The sequence below is a fragment of the Xyrauchen texanus genome, chromosome 2 (assembly GCF_025860055.1).
Source record: "Xyrauchen texanus isolate HMW12.3.18 chromosome 2, RBS_HiC_50CHRs, whole genome shotgun sequence".
Taxonomy (NCBI): domain Eukaryota; kingdom Metazoa; phylum Chordata; class Actinopteri; order Cypriniformes; family Catostomidae; genus Xyrauchen; species Xyrauchen texanus.
In genome coordinates this window covers 9,455,583-9,480,374 of record NC_068277.1, presented here as the reverse complement: position 1 = coordinate 9,480,374, position 24,792 = coordinate 9,455,583, and the positions used below count along the sequence as shown (strand labels likewise).

Genomic DNA, 24,792 nt, shown 5'->3' with positions numbered 1-24,792 from the left:
TATAAGCAGGCCCAAAACTTTAAAAAACTTTTTGCATTTTCTACAGAATAAATTTAAACAGATAATTTTTACATGCACAGTAACACACTGATAACAACAAAAATATGCTTATTAAAAAAAAAATGTTTGTATAAATAATCAGGTTATTCTCTGCTTTTGACATCAAAATATGAAAATTGTGCCAGTAAGAATGCTGTTAAAGGTATTTCCATGCAACAGAAAACTGGGCAAATGGGCAAAATTCTATGAGTGCCATTCAGTAATTGCTTAAACCATTTTTGACCTTGCCCTGATAAAAGAAAAGGTTTAAGCCATTCACATGACCTTACCCATCGTCAACTTATTAAAGGGAGAGTTCACCCAAAAATAAAATTCTCTCATAATTTTCTCACCCTCATGCCATCCCAGGTGTGTTTGTCTTTCTTTCCTCTTCTGTACACAAACAAAGATTAAAAAATATATATATATCTCAGCTTTGTTGGTCCATAGTTAAGTTAATGGTGACCAAAAATGTTAAGCTCCAAAACAGCATATAAAGGCCGCAAAAAAACAATGCATACGACTCCAGTGGTTAAATCTCTGGAAGCGATATGATAGGTGTGAGTGAGAAAGAGATCAATATTTAAGTCCTTTCTTCCTATAAATTCTCCTTTTCTCCTATTGTTGCCCAGTAGGTGGTGATATGCACGCCAAATCGCCAAAATCAAAAGAAGAAGAATGTGAAAGTGGAGATCTGGGATGGCATGAGGGGTGAGTATGTGATGAGAGAATATTCATTTTTGGTTGAACTCTCCCTTTAAGCATAATCGGTGTGAGATAATGCATGTAAATGCACTCAATGTTAAATAAAGATGAGAGCACCACACTCTTATTAGTAGCTGAAAGCATCATCATATTAGCCCAAATATTTAATAATATGGGTGAGTAAAAATAGCGATTTTCCGATGATTCGCAATCTTCATTTGAACTTTCTCGATATCGATTCTTAAATCCCAAGATCTCTCTTTAACTTCATGCAGCAACCCTCTACTATCCGAGTAAATGAAAAGAAGCCACATTCTTAAAGAGAAAGGACCGTTTTAGCACTTGTAAATAGTACAAATTATGCATGTAAACAATGGGCATATAATACATGCAATTTCAAGACAACACATTCACTGATGGAATACACTGATTTGTACATTTCTGTGATAAAATACAATTTGTAACCAAGTTAGAAGGTACCCTGTTTAATTAACAGCATTAGCTGAGAGATCTTTTCACATGTAAGCAAAATGGACATTATAACTGCAATATACCCAAATAAATCAGAATCTAATCGAATCAAGTGCTTGTGAATCGGAATCAAATCATGAAAACACCCTATTTAATAAATGAACACGAGACTGTATCAATAGCATTCTGTCTGAAGCCTGGTCTTAAATTCTAGTGTACCTCGGGTATGCGTATCATCTCCTCTGTTGTTTTCTGTTTGACCTCCAGTGTAATGACGGTAATCTTTCCCTTATAAAGTATGCTGATGATATGGCTCTGGTTTCATGTCAGGGAAAAATGAACAGCCCCTCTAATTTTAAATATAATGACAGTCTTGTCCTTTGGTTTGATATTATGAGAATAGTTATGGAGAATAGTGTGACGCCTCCACATGCGCAAGGTCTCTGGGGTAACGTGCTCAACAAGCCACGTGATAAGATGCACGGATTGACGGTCTCAGACGCGGAGGCAACTGAGATTCGTCCTCCGCTCCCTGGATTGAGGCGAGTCACTACGACACAGTCATCATTTACATTAATCGCATCTTTTTTCCATTCAATGAAAGTGAATGGTGACTGCGGCTAACATTCTGCATAACATCTCCTTTGACTATCCCTTCAAGCACAAGCCTTTAGATCAAAAGTAGCTTATAATTGTAAAGTTTGGTCTTTAAATCACTTATACATCATACAACATTTCTTTGAGTCTAAACTTTTTCTCTGGCAACCGCACCGAACATTCAGAGGTGTTAGGTAAGTGGCTCTCCACTAACTTTAGCGAGACTGCATCTTCGCCTCTAGTCGCAAGTCCGTCAAAGCCACAGTGGAGTGTGCTACAGCTTGTTAGAACACTAATTATCACAGTTACTAAAAGGCAGGAATGTCACCTGTGGAAACAGTCTTAGCCTTAACAAATAATTGCATGCTCCTATCTGCCCGTCTACAGCACCATGGAAATGGTCTTATTAGCGAGATAAAGGAGGAAGCAGGCAACAAGTGAATGCCATGGTGAGAGCGGCCCATGGCTGTGACACGGCATGATGGGAGATGACACTTATCGACAGATTACATAAACCACTCAGGTTCTAGCTAAGCAGGAATTTGGCTCCCTAAATGAAGAGAACCAATTTCAGGCGTCGCACAGTGCTGGGGTAATGAAACAGAAGATGAGAGGTTTGAAATGTAATTTTCCGCGTGGAGTCCTTTGGAGCCGTTATCTCTAAGGTTGCAATAATGATCATGTGAACAACTTTCACTGACCCCTTAATGACCCATAGAAGTTAAGGTCTACTCTGACGAACTATAATTGCCAAATAATGACTAAACATGTTCACCGAGTGTATTAATTTCTCTGGTTAATTATTTCAGTAATCTCTAAACTATTTCAAAGTATGCTTGTTTGGAATAGGCAGTATCAAATTATGCATATTCATAATAACTAGACATACCTGGGATTCCATGCACTCTGCCAAACATATTCATTCCTAACATATTCATTATTTCTGGAATGTAGGAAATGCCTTAGTACAACACATAAACCTTGAGAGGTAATTTTACTCATTTTTAAGACAAAATTGAAAATGGTGTTTCGAATTTCATTAACATTGTTTGCATAACAACATATTTTCATTGAAACTAAAGTCTACAATGATTAATGAAATGCTTCATCTAAATGCCATGACAGCCAACAACAGGTTTTCTTATTGAAGCTCACTAGAAAATTGAGAGCTCTCTTTTCATAAATATTTCAACTTCTCACATTTTTTTGTTCCTACAAACACATTTTTGAAATAAAATAGGCAAATAAGGGTGATTCTTCAATCACGGAAAAGTGTGATTGAAAAGAGGTTTTTTTTGTGTTTTTTTTAAAGGGTCGATTGTATGAGCATAACACTTTATTTATGTCTCTTGAATTACTTTTTCTTTATTTGTAAGTGTTAAATGTTGAATTTGCCAGAAAATGTGTCTATTAGGTTTTGTTCCTAACCCAGACCTTTTAACTTATACCATCATGTCAAGCATTTTAGAAAAGCTTTTAATTTTCCCAAAAATCTCAATATCATAATATTCTTAAAATCTTAATATCTGTCTGTATTCAAGAATTTTAAATAACTGTTTTTTTTTTTATTTTCATACTATTTGTAAAAAAAAGAAAAATATTAGTATAATTGTTCTATTGGCCAGTATTAAAAAATACAAATGTTTAATATTCGTAATTAATTAAAATGATTGATTACTGACCAACATTAATCAATACATTTTTTTAATAGTGTCCTTGACCTCCTGAGACCGGAGCGTGACTGCTGTGTGCATTTTCCATTTCCATTTTTGATTTGTAACCAGTAGCACCTAATAATAATGGGGGAAAAAATACTAGAGCAAATAGTTTTCCTAAAAATATATGCACACATATGTGGACAACGGGACTTAGTCCTCATCAAATTGTTTATTGTTTCTAGGATTAGTTGGTTATTCAAGTTTTTGAGATGTTACAGACATTAAATCAGAAATTAGCATAATTCATTCTTATTCAAATAATGGACAGCATCATCCAATAACTGCCAACCAAGTTAATTAAAATGATAAATTCTGAATCTATGTACTGATTACCATTGTTTCATGTCTGCCAAACATGTTGAGCGGTCCAAACAACATCAACAGCCTGAAACTGAACTTTTGATAGAATGTTTAGAGTGAATGCAATTGGCTGCATATAGAGCTATAGGATGCTCCCTTGCTCCCTATTTAGTGAATGACTTAACCTCCAGTGTGCTGTTTGTCTGTACTGGTCTCAGAACAGTTTGAAATGCACCTTATTTTTTCATCCGAAAAATTTGCTTATGTATACATAAGTGTACAATGTGTTTACCAGCATGACTTTTCACGATAAATCGCTCAAATTTAACAAATGGCATATCAGATTGAAAATAGACTCTAATCTTTCGACACAAACAGGTTTCAATGTCAAAACGTAATTAGGTTTCTTATCCAGATGTAGTTTTGTTGGCATTCCTCCCAAAGACAATCTCAGCTGAGATCGGTGCCATGTTGTTTTGTCACATGACTAAATGATATATTATCATTTACTGAAAGCACAGAGTCTCCTGAACTGAGATCAGTCAGTTTAAATGCATTTAAATTATGCGTTGCGTATAGCGATGCCAAAATAAAACATCCATCCTTGTATTTGTGGGGTCGCACAAGGTTAATAGCTGTCAATGATCGGGAATTAAATTGTTTTTTTATTAATTAAAATTCTTGAATAGTGACCAATATTAATCAATTAAAATCATAATATTCTTAATATATTAAGAAAGGAATATTTTGATTTATTTATTTATATTTTTTAGGAATATATATGATTAATAATATATAGTATTTAACAAATTTTAAGCAACTGATCTTTATTCCAGGACAAAGTTTTTATACAGATGAAACACTGGAGTTGAATTTTTCAAATTTTCAAGCCGTCACATGAGCCCCGCAATTGAAGAATCTCCAAAAAAAAACATAATCAGCAATGTTCTTCAACATTGTCCATGAACTCTGGTTGCTGGAAGAGAAATCAATTGATCTGCTTTGTACTGGATCTTTCTCCAGTTTTCATGAATAAATCTAAAGTCCCTGAGTGCTGATGAATCAGTGATTGAGTCTCTCACCACCAATCTCCCCACACAGACCGCAAAGGTCCAGCGGAGTGGACGGCCAGTGATGTTCTCCTGCTGGCAAGACCCAAGAGTTTATTTCATGCCTCTTTAAACCGGCGAGGCTGGATGCAATGAAACCATCTGATAGCATCCAACTCAAACCTGAAGCCTGAAGTCTTCTGCCTGGTGCTGCGTCTATGGGCCGCTTTGGGATCAATTTATGTTGGCCAAACGCTGGATTGATTTACAGGGCCTATCAAAACAACTTTCTCCACCTGCCTCCTATGTGCCACAATCAGGTACGGTGCTTGTCCCATCACACCGATGGCACACAGAGTGGCAGAGGTGGTAGAACCATTTTCTGCCTGGAGCTTAAAGGGATAGTCCACACAAAAATTCTGAAATCATTTATTCACCCTCAAGTTATTCCAAAAACGTATGACTTTATTTCTATGGTAGAACACACAGTGTAATATTAAGTACAGTGCTAGCCTCAGTCACCATTCGCTTAAACTGTATTTTATTTTGATATTTTACTTTTTTAATTTTTTATTTATTAAACCAGGAAGGTCCCATTGCCTATATTTGCCTTTTAAGTCTGATTTTTGTTGCTAAAACCCATTTGTCTTCTAGGAAAACAGACCAAAAAATATTAACGATCATGTTGCGCTAAACGAGTGAACCACCCAAACTTCCTGTTTCAAAAAGAAATGCGTCATCACCGGACCAAAAACGAAGCTTGCATTAGTTAAATACTACCGCTTAAAATGAACACCTGTGAACTGATATACTAACATATTTCTGACATACATAAACAATAAAATATTCAATTACACTTGAATATATTGTTCACCTTATCCATGCTTCTTAGAATGCATTAGGTGGCCTTTTAAAAAAGGGTCTATATAAATATGGTGCAAATTCCACCATTCCAACTTGCAAGCTTGTGAAACAAGAGTGGAAATACTGCATATAGAACACATGTTATAAAAGCCAGCCTACGATAAGAGATTTCCTAGCCAGAGCTGAGGACACTGGCAGAGGGACGTGCGGTAAGGCACTGAGGAATGAAATGGCAGTGATGAGCAGAGAGGCCATCTGCATTTCACAAGTCCCAGCATGTCAAAGAGAGCGTCTGTTTGGAAAGCAACTCCATCTGTCATAAATCACTGCTTCCCACCACAGCACTAATGGTGGAAAGGTCACATGGAATTTTCTGACACGTTTGTTTGTCATCCATCGGCAAAGGGATTCGGCTGCATTTATTGGTGTCTCACGAGCAGTGGTGACCAGATGAGACCCATCCACCAGACGTTGCAGTAACATGCTCATAAAACCCTTCAGGTCAGGTTAAGCAATGCGATTTAAAAATAATGTATGGGAAAAAAATAAGCGTTGCTTCAGAAGATTTGTTGACAGGTTTCTTAAAAGGATAGTCCACCCGGAAATTTAAATTCTATCATTATTCACTCACACTTATGTTGTTCCAAACTCATATATATGACTTTCTAGGTTTAGAATGTTTATTTTTGATGCGTGTTTTTTTTTCATACAATGAAAGTGAATGCGATTGAGGCTAACATTCTTCCAAACATCACCTTTTGTCTTCCACAAAGGAAAGAAAGTCATGAAAGTCGAGTAAATGCTGACAGAATTTTTATTTTTGGTTGATCTATCCCTTTAAAGTCATTATCATTATCAATAGACATATATTGTGGTGGTGGTGTAGTGGGCTAAAGCACATAACTGTTAATCAGAAGGTCACTGGTTCGATCACCACAGCCACCACCATTGTGTCCTTGAGCAAGGCACTTAACTCCAGGTTGCTCCGGGGGGATTGTCCCTGTAATAAGAGCACTGTAAGTCGCTTTGGATAAAAGCGTCTGCCAAATGCATAAATGTAAATTGCAAAGTTTTGTTTGAGTATGCCAAGCAACCCAACACACAATGGCGCAAATTTGGGGCGGTATGTTTGTCCATACAATGGAAGAAGTTGGGAGTGTTTGGAAAACCTGTTTGAAACTGGCATTATTTTAGCAATTTCGTTTTCGGTGTCACATCTTTAATGCAGTTATATTTAATGCATTATAGCTTTATTAAAGTTTAAATAAGGAAGCAGGTCATGTAAGTAACTACAAACTCTGAAAGTGGCAATTCTTTGTGCGGTCAGCGCCTCTTCTATGAGTTGCACGAATGTCCCAATCTAAGGGGGAGATTGAAACTGCACCCGGCTGATGCTAACTTTGTTGCGGGGACGCTCATCCCTCGAGCACACACACTTAATGCAGCTAGATTATAACGTGATGGCTTGCGACTTATTGAATCATAATATACGTGTCATTGTGCATTTCTTATTGTGAAGAAAATTGGCAAAATGCAGCTTTATAAATAACTGAGAGTTTGTTTTTTTGTAAGTTGGATTATATATATATTTTTTGTGAGTCAGTTATATATATATACACAACGTATATTTACTTTAGCAGCTATACTGCAAAAGAAAAATTGTTATCTGATCATGTTGAAAATAATATAAAAAATACAAATATTTAAACATTTCTAATAATCCTTTAAAAAAGATGCATTGACCTGAGAAGCAGCATATAAGATATTTATGCTCGCTTTAGAGAATAGATCTTGAATATAAGTATATTTTGTCTTTACTGCACTCGCAGAAGTATAACCAAGTAAAAAATACACTTTTATTTCAGATCCATTCTCTTAAAGCAAGTCTAAATATCTTACATGTTGCTTCTCATGTAAATTATTTAGTTTGAAGTGTTTTTAGACCATTTCAAAATGGAAAACAGGACAAAAACACAGATTGTTTGCAGTAAAAAAAATTCTGAATTAAACTTAATAAAAAGTATTTTTTTCCCCTTTAGTTCAGTGAATGTCATTTAGAGGTATTTGATTTGAAGTTGATTTTGTTCTCTTTATTGTAAGTAAGCACGTTTAATACAACCTTTTAAGTCCGGGCACAAGCTGAATAGTCAGTTAAGAGCTAATGATTAATTGTTGCAATAATCGTTAGATAATCATTAGTCGATTATCAAAATAATCGTTAGTTGCCGCCCTACTGGTAACTGTAGCAAAACTTAATAAAATGCAATTCTATCAACCGGAGCATCTTTGCCCAACTGTGTGAAAATTACGTGCAGCAAACTTGCTTTAACAGAGGTGTGCTGGTGTCGCGTGGCCAAGTGCTTATGGGTTTTTTTTCTTGGATCTTCAAAATTAATGGAAATTATACAACATCTTAACCCTGCATTGCAAGACTGCAAAAACCACTTAAAACAGCATACCTTTTGTTCACGGTTTATAATGAGATCATTATGTGGCTGCAGGTCTCTGCATTGAGCTGGACAATAGAACAGTAGAAATGTGTCAAGCACTATAAATCAATCAGGTGTCATGTCTACCGCATGGCAGGCATTTTTTTTGCATATTTCACGGCCATGGATGATATAGCACATACATGGCCGTGATTTACAGTATGTATAGACTTTCTGATATACAAGTAGAGGAGGCTTCAAGGTAAAAAGTTTGGGAACCACTGTTTAAAAAACAGTATATAGGCCTAGGAATGCAGAAATGCATTTTTGTGAGGTAGTTTATGTGCATGTCATAGAAAATATATTAACACACACACACACACACACACAAGAGACTTCTACTAATTCCAGCCTACAAGCTTAGCATAAAATAGCTTAATGTGGCAGTACTACAGACAGGGCTGGATTGGGAAGAGGATTTTACATAGCAACTGGCCCAAAAGTTGTTGAACAGGGGGTCCTTTTCTGCACATCGCGGCGCCGTTTTGTGGTCCGTTCTGCATAACGCGACGGTTCATTTTAGCTTATCGTTGCCCATTCGGGCCATTTCACGGCCAACCCACCTGCCCGCTCGGTTCTCCCGATGGACAGTCCGCCGGATCGGTCCCAAAGTGCATTGCCTGGTATGCCAGATTACCAGTCCAGCCCTGACAATAGACATTCTATGGATGGTACTGTTGTAACACGTATGTAAGGTGCATTTTAATTCAAGTTTCAAAGCGCCGTTTGAAGCTGCCATTGCCGCTCTGACGCTAATCATGAACGCAGCTTCATGATTGCTGTAACAAAGCAGATAGCCACAGTCTACCGGCAGATTAATATTGCGGAGGAGGAGAGTTTAGAAGATTTAATGCCCATTGCAGTGAATATACAACCAAACTTCCACTTAGACTTTGGGAAACATTTAATGTTACTTGAATTGGTGCTATTTTAGTGCATTTCTATCTTTATTCTGAGGTGGGCTTTGTTTGGAAAATGCTAGTAAAGCATTATATTGCTACATATTGTTTTGTCTTGTTTCCTAAAATGGAAATACATGCATTTTGACAGGAAAATAAGTATATATAGTGTCTAATTTCAGCATTTTCAAAATCTGCATTATACAATGCTTAACAGAATTAACTGAAGTTAAATTATTAGATTCATATAGTGATGAATGTCATGAAAAATAGATTTAAATACTGATGAACTACTAATCTATTAGGAATTACCTATATGTTTATTAAAGCTGCACTATGTAACTTTTGGTCCTCTAGCTGTTGAAGCATAAAGCAGCAAATTACTTGCGGAGGAACACTTTACGTAAATTGTGATTAAGCACTGCTCTTCTGGAGGATGAATCTAATGGTTTGAGCGAGGACTCTGGAGATTACCTGCAGAGTCATGACAAGCTATTTTCATGTTGATATTGTGTTATTCGCTTAAACATTTATAACTGATATATCATTACTTTGAGGAAGATAAACACTCTTAATTACATTTTAATATGATTATTAAAGCGTTTTATCCACTACACATTACACAATGTTTGTATTGTTCTACACATATCATATTAAGAGGGTATGCTGGTGATAATGGCTGATATGAGTCCAACTGAAGACACTATATTTATATTACAATCTATAGCCTCAATGGACAATCAAAGTGAACCATCATACTACAATAGTAGGTCTATGCACTGCAAACAAAAAAGTCTGTAATATATAATAATAAAAAGAGATGGTTACACGCTAAACAAATTAATAAACATTACTGTGCTATGAAATCGGTAGATTAAAGACAAATTTAGATGAGCATACATTAATGGGAAATTACCTTGAACCTATATTGGCTTTTTAGATCTGTTTAAACATCTGCTAAAAAGGTAAAATGGCAAGTATCCATACACAGATTTATTGCTCCAATACATTATTGGCTTACACTTGCTTGCAATGTTTAGACCATTAGGTCTTCCACAGACAAAAAGAAAAAGAAAATGCCTATGAAAACAGCAGAAAACATATTAAGAGACACACAGTTTGGGGATCTTGAAACTGCAGCAATTTTATAAAATACTCAGAAGTCATGAATATTAGTAAATATGTACAGCAAGTTCATTGAAAAATCTAAACTTACAAACACTTTGCGCATCAGTAAAGTTTGATTAATTTAAACATGACAAACAAAATACTCTTCAACAACCCTACCAGACTCCTGAAACTATGATTGGTTTGACTGAACAGCCGTCGCACTTGCTTCCCGCTTCGACACAGCCGGAACTTCTTTCTCAGCTTACGATGTAAACACGCAAGGACATATGACAAATGCCTGCGATTTCATGTCAAATCCGATCCGAAAGCCCAAATTCCCTCAAAATAAAAATAATTATTGTAGTCAAGTCAAGTTTATTTGTATAGCGACACACATCGTTTCAAAGCGGCTTTACAAAAGATCAGGCATTAACAGAAGGTAAAACTAATGTCTATACTGTCGATGAATCATCATTGTGTAATTAGATAAAATACGATTGTTTATCGTGTTTAAAAATAAGTAAATAAATAGTAATTGTATTAATAACCCCAGTGAGCAAGCTGAAAGCCTTACTCTAGTGAATCGGGGTAAGACAAGGACATGGTTTTGAAAAAAAAATGTTTTATGTACTCATTCAATAATGAACTTTTGTTAATTGTAACCAAAACAAATCTTATATAGTGCAACTTCAATGGCAAATGAAAGTATAAAGTGTCATCAATATATTATTAATTTATAAGTGGCTAAAATAAGATCAGTGTTATGTATACCTTGTCTTGTCTCACTGTTGCCCTTCGTTTGTCATTTTTGTCACTTTTGTAGTTCCTTAGTTTTCACTTTTGTCACCCTTATAGCTCCATAGTCGTCTTGTTAGCCCTCGTGTTCGCTGTTCATTGTTTTCACCTGCCCTCGTTAGTTTCCCATTGGTTTCTGTTTATCACCTTGTCATCTTGTTTGAGTTCTGTTTGTTCATTGGCTCCCGTTTTCCCATGTCCATGTATTTTAACCCGGTTGTTTTCACTCCCCTCTGTCAATCGTTGAATGTTGTCATGCCTGGTATGTGTTTCCTGCCCCGAGTTCTCAGTTTTATTTCATTGTGTTTAGTTTCCTGTTTTCCCATTGTGGTTGTTTCTTTTGTGTTTATTCATTTGTTTATTTAATAAAGTTAAGTTGCATTTGGATCCACTCTCCTCGTCTGCCTTCGCTGCCTCATTCGTAACAATCAGGCAGGCCTGTGAGTCACGCATCAAGAATATTTGGTTTAGGTATTCTGTAGTAATTTTTAACGCCTGTCTGTTGTGACACATTAACAGTTAACTGAACTCGGACTGTTTACAAAAATGTTACCATAGAGCTCTGAATATAAATTTTATCTATCTAAAAATATACGTAATTTGTCATTTATTTATATATATATATATATATATATATATATATATATATATATATAATTCTCCCATTTACCATTGTTCTAATAAACAGGTCCCGCCCTCAAACTTAGTCCATTGGTTGAGCCAGAAGTTGACACTTCGGACAGTTCAAACAGACAGAGCTATGTTTGGAAAGCAGAGCCACAGTGTTTACACTTTTCTGGAAGCCAACCTATGAATGGCTTACTTAAAAGTTGTCTTTGCACATAATTTTGGGATAGGTATTTTAGCATTAAATGACACACTTAACCTTTAGTTCAATGGTTGAATCAGTGGCATAGTATAATAAATATGTCAAGCAACAATAACCTAAATCTGAATCCCTGGGATTTCTAATATTTATATAAGGCACTGGCGATGTAAGTCAGTGTTTAAAAAACCGAGACTGCGCTGAAGTGATATTTAAAACTCATTGAGCAGGCCCACTTTGCATATTAATGTTCAGAGGTAGTCTAAAGTCTGTCTCTTCACCCTTTAAATCCAGGCCGGCTCCAGGGCAGAGCTTCTCAACCACTCATGATAACAATACAGCAGCAATTCATGAAAGGCCTGCTAGGGATTTATTGCAATGGAGGAGTAGAATATGGTGCCAGAGAGCCTGGATGCTCAACATTTGAATACAGGCCACAAATTATAAACAGTTTCAGTAAATGAAGCGACTGAGCAACTTTGTTCCTCAGGCATACATCTTCCTATTGCAAGCAAGGAGCGGGACGAACTAACCACTAGCGTGGCCAACTCTGGGTAAGGAAATTATTGAAGTCTGGATTTCCTGCTTTCAGCTATGGCCAAGAACTTGGAGGTTTATGGTGGTTTCAGGAACTGACTCATCTAATGATTCATGGATCAGAGATTGCTTTTCATGTGTCTGGTCATGGAAAGACTTGCTTGAGACCATACAATGGTATAGTACACTACGGACTAGTGAGAGATACAAATATGATATTATTAGAAATGATACAAACTTCCATTAGAATGATTGCTTTTAAAGTTGTTTGGACAGACTTTGCTTCAACATCAATTTCTTCCTCCAAACTGACCAAGCTTGCCATGTGGTTTGAGTTACAAAGCCATGTATTTGAAGTGTTGTCACACTGTGCTTTTAGGTTTAAAGGAAAAGTTCACACGAACAATTATGTCATGTTGTTCCAAACTTGTACGACTTTTTTAATTCTTTTTGTTGTTGGGGCCTGTACCATGAAGCTAGTTGATCAAACTCAGGGATACAGGATGGGTTTCAAGTTGACAAAATCCAACCAATCAGGTCAGGCATAATTGGTACCATGATGCCGCTCATCACATTTCTCTGTCAACTCAGGCTTTGATCCTGAATTTAAGATATTTTGACGCATGTGTGCACATGAATGAGTGACGTTTGCAATCACGTCAAAAATTGGGGGGGGGGTTGAGACAGAGATAGAGAGAACACAATTCAATTCTCATGAGAGAGTCAGTGGGATTTACCTCTCAAGGCCGTTCAAGTATGAAAATATGAAGAATTTAAAATATAATTTTAACAGCACAACAAGAGTGAATTTATAAAGAATACATGATTTACATAGCACAAGGAATCACTGTATAATTTTGAAGAATTTAAAGACATTTACACATTAAAATTGAGCGAAACTCATGAATATTAATTATTTTATGCACAATAAAAGATTATTTTAAATCACCTATTTTGATAAACAGTCATCCTTAATGACCAGTTCAAGCACTACAATAGATATTACACATAATATGGTAATTTCATCTCTACATCTGCCACTATCAGTCTTGGGATTTTTTTTTTAGTCAGTAGATGAACAAATAGACCAGCAATATAATCAAGAACATGACTGATTGGTCAAGTGGTTACTTTTTGCATCTAGTTTTTAGAGGTTCTGGTTTCTAATTCACCGAAATATAACTTTTTATTGTAATAAAATTCACCCTTCAGAATTCCACCTTTTGTGAACCACGCAAGAAATAAAGAAAGCCATAAGGAATGACATGAGGGTGAGTAAATGATGACAGAATTTTGACTTTCAGGTGAACTATTCATTTAGCCACGAATAAAAAATGAACATTCATTACTTCTGTTTACTTTGAACACTTCACAATCACAATTAATTTTCAAATTAAAGTGTCTCAATGTTATTGAATAGGGTAAATTAAAAAAATTGCCCCTGAGCTTATGTCATTATAATCACTTGCGCAGTTGATGGACAAAGACAAACGTATTTTTATATATTTTTTTATAAACAAGTCAAGTGTTTTCTTTTCTTAGTTATTCAGATGGGGCAAAAAGTGAATTGCAATAGTAGAGCTTGTCGTCAGGACTATCGTAACTGGCAGTCGACCTGAAGCGCATTTACTTACATGACGTCAGTGGCTTAGAGCCAGCTTTTTATTTTGGTGACAATTTACCTCAGCTTCTTTAAGGGCCTGTTGTAACAGCTAAACAGCAGACCGCACACAGTCGTTTCCCTTTGAGAATCAATTTACCTCTGCCATGCCCAGAAGCAGGCTACCCGTTTCTGGTTTTAACACACGATTCAGCACATTGCCAATTTTAAGAAGTAAGTATTTATATAAAACATATATTTTCCCCAAATTGATAACAAAGCCAACAGGAATTTCACAAATATAAAAAACCTACCCTACTGCAAAAGATGAGATCCTGCTATGTAATACACATCAAGAGTGCACCACATTACCTAAATAGAGTTCAAACACAACTTTTCACAATTTTGGCTGTTGCTCTAATATGCATTCTGTGGAAATGGTTTCCATTGTCATGACATCGGAAATACAAAACCTGTGTAATCACAGGAAATACAATCATTTACTCATCCTCGTGTCATTTCAAACCCATATAACTTCCTTCCGTTGAACACAAGAGGAGACATTTTGAAGAACGTTCAAGTGAATGGTGACTTAACATGATGTGTTTCACTCAAAACAGAAAGTCATACTGGTTTGGAATGAAATCAGGGTGAATAAACGAGGTGAGATTTTCATTTTTGGGTCAACTATCCCTTTAAAGGAGCAATTTCTACCTCATTTTACCCTTTCATTGGGGTAACCTTTTTTTTTTTACCTGAATAAACCCAGTTTATTTAGATGTGCATTTTGAAGCACATTTTTAGGTTTCATAACAACATTTTTTATAATGTAGAAGTGGCTCTAATCCAAATCCTATATTTTCAGAGCAATGCGAGCACAAAGAAAACACAAAAGCTGATATTTTCTATTTCAAAAAATAAATAATAAAAAAAGCCATTTTCATATGTGATCCTATCCAATCCATGATGGTCATGTGCCCTAAAGGTAAATCATCCAAACAAAATTCACATGCTTCTATAACATTACACAACACTGCACAGGTGCACACCACTGCTGTCATCTTTCAGTGCCAGCAGCACCTTTCTTGAATAATAAATGTAGAACTACTACTTTTGGACGAGTGCAAATGCGGGTACTTTCACTGTGTCTGTGTTCACACTGATGATAGATATGGCTCACTTACAAACATGATTAGTCAAAGTGTTTGTGATAAATACGAAGGGAAAGAAAACCAGACTGATTGATTTTGGAAAATAGCCAAAATCTGCTTTTATATTGTGCTTAGGCATGACCAATAACCTCAATTCAAATCAGTTCATGAGAACCAAGTGTGCAGCACAAGCCCTCAAATGTGAAGCCAAAACGTCTCGATCACCCCCCCGGTGACTGGTCCTAGTATAGGTCATAAACCCCGCCTCCCCATGTTATTCAACGGGACGTGAGACCAACTAAACAATGAAATTACACTTCACATATCTTTTTTCCAAAGATAGTTTCTGTCATTTACTGTAGTTTCTATCATGTTGATGTAATTTCAAGTGTTTGTTTTCAAAATAAGTTTGTTTTTAGTTAGTTATTTGATGCTATAAAAACGGTGCTGTGACATCATGATTGACAGCTGTAATTGACAGGTTCTCTGAGCAAAGTAGTCACTGAAGCCCCAACTGACTTTTTTTCGGGATCTTCGGAGGACTGAGGAGATTGGAGCTTTAAATTTAATATCTAAATTTCTATACTGAATTATTTCACACTGTCATAAGTCAAAAGTGCAGGGGCGTGTGCTTGCGATTGAGTCAGCGAGAGTGAGGGTGGGGCCTTGATTTCACGGCTTTACTTCCTGCTCACTACTGCGCAGGTCTGGTCCCGAAATCGCAACTGCGCAGACTCAAGTCCCAAGATGTCAGCGCCATATCAGGACACTGGCGGCTTCAGTTCTCACCAATGGAAAAGAGCGAAGGGGTGTCGTCCATATTTTTTAACAGTCTATGATGAGAACGGATATTAGTGATTCCAGCATTCTGGTGTAAAATATTGAAAATGCCATTGTTTACACTTCTTGAAGGAATCAACCAACAACGTGGCTTTCTCTGCATATGAAGCGGAGATTGAAAGTATTTAACATTGAAAAAACTAAACATGTCAGCTTTAATAAACTAATCTGATTGATAAAGTTTTCCAGATTTTATATCGATTCATATGGGAATATTTCAGCTATAATGCCCCTTTTGCTTACATATGAAATAAATTATCTCCCAGCTAATGCTGTGAATTATACAGGAGACCTTCTAACTAGGTACATTATGAAAACATACGATTAGTTTTTCATCATTTCGGTCTACAAGTATTTACATTGATTTGTTGAACATGTGTTAAATACCGGTACTGGCTCTATAAGAAAGACGGCATTTCTGTAAACAGCGCATGATAATGAAAGAGGACTCAAACGGCTTTATCTCATCTGTCCTACGCGTGATTACATTTTCTTTTTTGTTGTTTTTGATCAACAACTGACTGTAGAGAACAGAAAGTGTATTAAAGGGGCAGTATTCAATAACAAATGGGTTGCGTGGATCTCGTCTTTGGACACATTACAAGAAACGACTTTTACTAAATCCAACATGCAGTGAAGGATCTCCATGCTCAATACTTCACCACTATAGCCAGTTGCCAACATACATTTTAGTCGCAGAGCGCGAAATTTGGTTGCTAATGTAAGCGATTTCCTCTAATTGTAGTACAGGGTTGCGCATAGAGTAAAAGATCGATCTTGGGATTTAAGAATCAATATTGAGACCATTCAACGAAGATCGCAATGCATTGGAAAATCTATATTTGTATCCACCCCTAGTGAACACTTAATGATATTTGATAAAAATGTCATCATAGCCACTTGTGGTAGCAAGCTGCAAAAGGCCAAACTTTGTTATTACCTAGCCTAACTCTTGGAAATTATGAGACAATTTATTTTTTCTATGTCCAAACTATGTGATTCATTTTCTTCAAAACATCACATTGTGTTACAAACAAAACAGTACATCTGTTTGAGTTTCATCAATCAGGAAAGAGTGACTAATACTTGGGTTTGTGTAAAACTGCGATCAATTCAGCCCTTTATTTACAACAGCTGTTTCCATTTATTGAAGAATGCGCTAGTGAGATGAGACATGCTTATTTCTGTTAAACATAACCATCCTTCCATCCTTCCATTCTCACCTATTCTTCACTATATAAAAGTGTAATATGAAATACAGTTAGGGAGGAATACTTCTTTTAAAACAGCCTTGCTATTATGTCAGTCATATTTTCCATGGCTTTGATTTTTCTTCCCTGTCTGCAATAATCTTGATTCCTGTTTTGACCACTGATAGATTCTAATAGGAAATTATGCTTATGAAGTGTAAAACACACAGGACATGGTTGTTTGTGTTGGTCTGTCTCCCAGCAGAGTTTAGCAGTTCACATTACTCCATGACCACAGAGAAGAGGAAAGTGAGTTAGCTGCTTCTAGAAGTGGCAAAGGCACTTTTGTGCAGTTCATTCATATCTATTGTAGCCTTGTTGAGGTAAACCCTATTTCATAGTGTATCGCCATTATAAACCTATTTGTTCCATGCTGCCCTCCGAGTGTACATAAATCACATGAAGTCAATAAAAGCATCAACACGTGAGAAGAAAAAAAAAAAGCCCAGAGAAGCTCAACGGTTTTCTAAAAGCCTATTGCGCTTGTTTTCAATTCCCTGTGCCAGGTGTTATAATTTAAGAATAGCCACTAATTTGGGTTTTCGTCAAATCAACCCTTGAAATGATTCACTAGGATGATGCAATGTTTCCAGTGGGGGGTCTTACTCATGGAAACCACATAACGATAAACTCATACATGGTTAATATTAACTCTTAAATGCATACATCGGGTCTTTAGTGACCCGGGACCACATTCTACCCCAGCCCCCCACCCCCCTTATACATAATCCATTTTTTTAAGTTGGCCCACACCTCTTCAGTATTCCAATATCTATCTCTTATGTATAACAAAGATGACAAAACTGCAACAAAAAAAATATAATGTTTCAGTACCATAAGTACATAGGCTCATTAGGGACCCAAGGTATGTAATAGTTCCTTCACTTCTATAAATTATATTATTATAATTATTTCATATCTATATAGGTTTACTTTTGAAGGATATCTATTTCTTTATTTATTACAAGAGAAATTAGTACTATATTCATGCAAATAAATGCTATATCATGTTGATATGCAGTGCAACAATGGTGAATTATTAGGTGTTGTAGTTGTTTAAGTGATTGACTTGATTTACATTTGATATTACTATTTGACTTCCAACATGGAAGTAAACTATAGCAAGTGTAACACATGACCAGTATGATATGACTATTGCCATTTGGGTGTACTGCTAAAATTATGTAAGTTGTGCATATATCTAGATGTGTATCTTATGAGTAACTTAGGTGTACCTGACGTGTAGTTTATGTGTAGATTATATGTAGCTCAATATGTGTTTGACAGACAGTTGCGTCTTGTGAAATTTCAGTGCGAGTAATAAATCCTGTTCTAGAATTGTCCTGATTTGTTCCATTTGATATATGAAAAATAAAACATCAAAATATATTTTATTATTTTCTAATTGTCTTAAACATATTTGGAAAATGTTACATTTTGCGGATCCATTTGTGATAGATATACATGCTGGGTCTTGGTGACATTACCATGCATTTAAGGGTTAATTTAACCTTATATTTGGAGTGGACTGAATCAACATGTTGTTTTATTGTATTTCAGTATTAAAAAATATGTAATTTGCATGCATAATAACTCAACTTCCATCACAGTCACTCTGTGCATTCACAAATTTCAAAAAGGACTGTTGGCAAATATCCCACAAGGGCATATAAAAAATACAAATCAAGGAAATGCTATTGTTTAGCGAGCAGGATGTCATTCAGACTACAATATTTTACATTCTGATCTTTCATCCTTTAAAAATATAAAATAAAAAAATAACTTGAAAACACGTGAAAATGTAGCAACTCAAAAATGAAGTGATTTAAAATTCCATTGATAAGGTAAGTGAACAGATATCTTATCTGAAGTATACATGGGCCATATGGTGCCACGTCCGCTGCAGCCTGTTGCTGGCATAACAATAGCCGGGCCTGTACAGTGAATGACGGGCACAGTATGACAAATGGCAGTTAGACTTGATCCATGAGAAGTAAATGCATGAGCAAACGTTTGCATATTTGCATTTTTTTCCCCTTACAGGTGAGAGAGGGACTAAACCAGATGTCTGCTTGAGCACAACACTGTTTGCCGTCTGCAATTCAACAGGCTCGCACACACTCCACCCTGGCTAAGCAACAGGAAAAACAATAGGTTCTCTCTATCCGCTCCCATTCCCCCACAATCCTCCATTCCCAGAGGTAACCCAATCCACTATTTCTTAGCAATGCACCTATTCTCTTCTCATTTCACAACTGAAAGAACGCTTTCTTCCTCGGCCACGCCAAAGAGCACCATTGAAACAGAAAGTATTGAAATTAATGTTTTTTCCCACTCCTGATTCAAATTCATTATTTATGCCCAGCCACGTGGGATTTCCCTTAACACAGATCGTAGTCCTATTTTAAAGCAGGCTATGCTGTACGTTGCAAGCTAAACAAAATTCCAATTAGGTGTCGAACACCCAAGTTGACAAGAAAATAAAATAACTAAGAAACGTTACAAACCAGAACAGAATCAATTACAAAACTCAGTTCAGTTGTTGGTGTCATATTCTGACCAGTAAAAAATTGGATGTAGGCAATCTATTACAACTTACAATTTAAAAAAAACTCATGCAACTGGATTATTACAAAATTGCAATATCAAAGTTAAGGGGTGCCGATATACAACTATGACTAGGTTTTAAACTTTTTGGCCACTGCTCTAAAGAATTATTTCTACACATATGAGATTGTTTATATTTGTTTACCAAATTATGTATGTAGCTGATAAGTAGTTTGAGAAGGTTACGGTCTTCTAAACACATACACTCACTAAGCACTTTATTAGGAACTCTATGGTCGTGGTCTTCTGCTGTTGTGGCCCATCCGCCTCAAGGTTCGACATGATGAGCATTTAGAATTGTACAGAGTGGTTATCTGAGTTACCATAGCCTTTCTGTCAGCTCGAACCAGTCTGGCCATTCACCGTTAACCTCCATCATCAACAAGGTGTTTCTGTCTGCAGATCTGCCACTCACTGGATGTTTTTCGTTTTGACACCATTCTGAGTAAATTTTAGAGACTGTTCTGCGTGAAAATCCCAGGAGATCAACAGTTACAGAAATACTCAAACCAGCCCGTCTGGCACCAACAATCATGCCACAGCCAAATGTATGCATTGCACTGTAGGGCTGAAATGATTAGTCGACATTATCGGCAACATCGACAATAAAAATTTGTCGGCAAAAATGTTCGCAGTCAAACAGTCGTTTGATCTTATTTAACGCAACATGAGATCAATTGAAACACTAATGATGACATGCGAAAGCATCACTGCAGCTCACGCCTGAGTGAAGAGTGGAAGGAAATGCAGTCCAGTCCAGTCCAGACACTCTCCAAACCTTCCATACAGCCTTAAAGGTGTTGTAGATCGCAAAGTATGAGGGAATAATGGTACAAAAATAAAAAATAAGTAAATACTGAAGCAGTGTCGTCCTGACGTGAAATAAAGTGGAACCTTACCTGGCTTTCCACTTGTGAAAAACTTTCCAGCCAGATCGTCTAAAAAGGAAACACCCCAGAGTTATATCTTAAATGCATCTTTTTTTAAAGTTCAAATAATAAGGAAGCGGTTGTGTAAATAAGCACAAACTCTGAAACTGTCATTTCTCTGTACGGTCAGAGCCGCTTCAAACTTCACCCTCTCCTCTCGCGCGTCCCTCGCACCCTCTTGCAGCAGCTAGATTGTAACATGATGGCTCACGATGTAGTGAATCATAATATACTGTATGTGTCACAGTGTGTTTCTTATCATAAAGAAAATAGTCAATACGCAGCTCTATTAAGAAAAGAGTTTTTGTGTGTGTGTGTTAAAGATGGATCAAAGTTAACAAAAAGGTGAGAGACTGTAGTCTTAGCCCAATTACGCAATGCAAAAAAAAGGGTTTTGATTTGTCTTTTTTGATTTCCAATATAAATCTTTAAAACTCCTTACATACATTTACTTCATGAGTTATACTGCAGAAGAAAAACTGTAATCGGAGAATGTTGAATATAATACTAAACAAATTTTATATTTTAAAATATATTAAAATCCTTAAAACCAGATACATTTACCTAAAAAGCAACAAATATGATATTAAGACTTTATATCTTTAAGTACATTTTGTCTATACTGCACTAGCAGAAGTATGAACAAGTGAAAAAATATACTTATATTTAAGATACATTCTCTGAAAGCAAATCTGTATATCTTATATGTTTCATCTCATGTAAATGCATCTTGTTTTAAGGATTTTTAGATCATTTTAAATGGAAAACAAGACAAAAACGTTTGATAACAAAATGATTTTTTCACAATGATTTTTGTAATTAATCAAATTAAGCTTAATAAAAAAATATTTAGAGGTATTTTAAAAAAAATATTTTGTCCTCTTTAATAGTTAGTAAGTAAGTTTAATACGTCCTTTTAATTCGGGGCACAAGCTGAATAGTCAGTTAAGAGTGAATGATTAATCGTTGCAATAATCGTCCGAATAGTCGAATAATCGCTCGATTAGTCGATTATCAAAATAATAAGTTGCAACACTATTCCACTTCTGCCACATGATTGGCTGATTAAATAATCGTATGAATAAGTAGTTGTACAGGTGTTCCTAATAAAGTGCTCAGTGAGTGCATTCACACAACATCAACACATGTGTTCAGTGTATGACCATGTTTCCTACTCATTTAACACTGACAAGCAGGTCTTGTGTTCAGGCAGGTTCAAACAGGTTTACACTTATTACTATGCTTATTTTTCATAGATCTCATAAATCTAAGCAGCCTAGATTTGCTCCTCGTCACTGTCTGTGACATATCTGGGGTAACTTCTGATAGAAGTCAATCCGTTTACTGTACAACATGATAATAGCCTAGTTAGAGGATACAAACAACACATTGTGTGTCTCTGACCCTTCTTTATAAAGGGCCAAAGTGAAATGTAAGACAACCATTAACTGCGAGAAAAGGGGGCTTTTCCTAAAACACACAATAGGGGAACATGTTTCCAGTCAAGAATTAAACTACATAGCAGGGCAAGGGGAAACAGTCTTAAAGCTTTAGGAAAATCATAACCATGACATATGTAAATTAGATGCTCTTTATATAGAAGTTATGAAAAATAGTGTAGGTGCCATAACAGTACTTTTTTGCCATATTAGTACTTTTTTATAAGAGACTCTTAATAATCAGCTCATGCACAGTGAAAAGCTACACAACTTGGCTTTAACCCCTTTCTTTAATTCAAAATACTATGAATATTTGATTAATGCAAAAGTATTGGGCTTATTAAACTTCATTTAGTTTGATTAACCCATACAGAAATCTGATATATGGCAATAGATACAACACAAATAGCCTATGTAATAATGAGTATGTTGATGTATAGTTTTCACTAATATAGACGTAGCATCCTTGCATTTAAATGAATTCAACATAGTATATTTTTAACACTTCGAACAAGGCCGTTTTCATAAATGTAACATGTGTTTTGCCAAATCATGGTAAAATTGCAATATGTAGCTACATACATACTCAAGCATTGTTGTATGTTCATAATGTATGTCAGACTTCTGTATGGGAAGTGGAGGTGAATGCCACACTATTATAACCTGAAGAAGAGCAAAGAGCGACAGGTCCATGTGTGTGAGTTCACTCTGACAACTCCAATACAATTTATAAAGCATTGAGAAACACTGAACACTCTCTAAAATATCAAACTACATCACTGCACGTTTTGATGAAGTGCTAGGCTAAGCTACCGTCCTTCTGTTATCGTTACGTTCGTTATCGGTTATCCTGATTAAGAAAACAGTGTTTCTCAATGCATGGGACTTTATAACACACTGACAAACTGTAACTTACAGTATCGTTAATAAAGTCAAAACACAATACGCTCGACATTGCTCCATGAAGAAACAGGGCGGGCAATCCCAACAAAGGAAATGACAAGAGGAATAGCGGCCAGATTCTACCATGCAACCTTTCGGAAAACAAGCAGACACGTCTTAAAACGGAGTCAACAACTACTGGGATTGCATACAGGTTGCAGCTTTGGACAAATAAATGGGTTATTTTAATTTATTAACAAATGCAACAGTCAACAAAAGTTGCCTAAGCCAAAGAGAGTGACTGAGACTGCACGTAGAGTTGTTGCTTATAAAATAAAAGACCAGAATTTGAGCTTAAACTTAAAATGGATTAGATAGTTATTTAGTAACAATTAAATTATGAGACGACCATTCTGATATAAATAATATAAATAAAGGAAGAAGCAAAGGGTTCAGTTAAGTATGATAAATACAGAGAAGAAAAGTCAAATGAGTACTTACGAGTATTTCAACTGAAGCTCGCGAGTAAACGCCAAAGACGCGCGAGCAACAAGTCTCTCCAGCGCGATATTTTTTGCACCGCTGCGAAAATGTTGCGAGGAAATATGCAGCCAACTATGGAGGAGAAAACAGCAACATTTGGATCCGTCATCTTGTCCAAAAATCTTTTTCATGCAATAATGTACGTCCATAAACGTTTCCCCAAAACGACGCTTATTGTTTCTGGTGTACGTGTGCAGGACTTACTGCGGGGCACGAGCGCGCGAGGTCAGGCTTCTTGCGCAAAAAAGAAGAAAAAAATGCGAAACATGTAAAAAGATTTTCGCGCTATGTCACACTGAGTCGGTGCACAAAGTGAAAGCACCCTGTTGCTGCTGCGTCGAACTAAATCCCATTGAAAAGATACTTTCAGCCCGACCCCTCTCGTTACATGCCTGTCAACAATCATAATAATGTAATACAGTTTGTATTTGCTCGTGCCCCAACTTATACGAAAAATAATTTCATCCTAAACCATTTCGCATACCATAAAGGGCTAATTACCTTAAAACTTACCTTAACGTCCGCTTTATTTATATCAAATTTTAAGTTCGGCCCCTTTGTTTCTTTTCTATTTTCAAAGAGTGGGGTTATATAGTTTTTTGTAAACTGTGTAAAGTTATTCTTGTGTTTCTTGGGCCGGCCGGGAATGTGAACGTGAATCTCCGCTGCACCGATAGAGATGCGAAGAATGCTCGGAATGAGAGCAGGAATGAAATGAACGCGAGCGTCGAGTTTGCGTAGGGCGGAGCGAAAGAGTGTCGTCATCCCAGAGCTTCTCCACCGGGAAGGAGGGACCACATCCATGGAGATGACCTCACTGGACACATAGAACTCTTCCTCCTGTGGGAGAGCAACTGAGCTGTTTATACTTTATAACCCACTTTTTTTTGGTCAGGATTCAGTTCAATATCTTGTAGTTTTAATAGTTCCTAATATTTATCTGTATATTAACTGGCCCCAAATATGAACCTACTACTTACACTTAAGTCACAGTAAAAACACAAAATATTTTTTTATTCAGATAACAATAAGTATAAAAGCAAGTGCCATTTATTTTAAATGCAGATAGTTGAACCCTTTAAGCTCTGGGGGAGTTTTTAAAGGGCACCTATTATGGAATTTTGAAAATTACCTTTCATGTAGTGTGTAACA

At 36.2% G+C, this 24,792-nt stretch overlaps 1 protein-coding gene across 2 annotated transcripts in view; it reads right to left on the bottom strand.

Annotated features, from left to right (window-relative positions):
* The window catches only part of LOC127660265 (transcriptional enhancer factor TEF-1-like), a 99,549-nt gene extending 75,229 nt beyond the window's left edge, over positions 1–24,320 (bottom strand). For both annotated transcript variants that reach the window (XM_052150398.1, XM_052150405.1), the window contains exons 1-2: positions 24,154–24,320; positions 23,599–23,712 (exon numbers count right to left, since the gene is read on the bottom strand). The gene's annotated coding sequence lies outside the window, so the exon portion shown is untranslated. The remainder of the gene's footprint in view (positions 1–23,598; positions 23,713–24,153) is intronic.
* Positions 24,321–24,792: the final 472 nt, after the last annotated feature.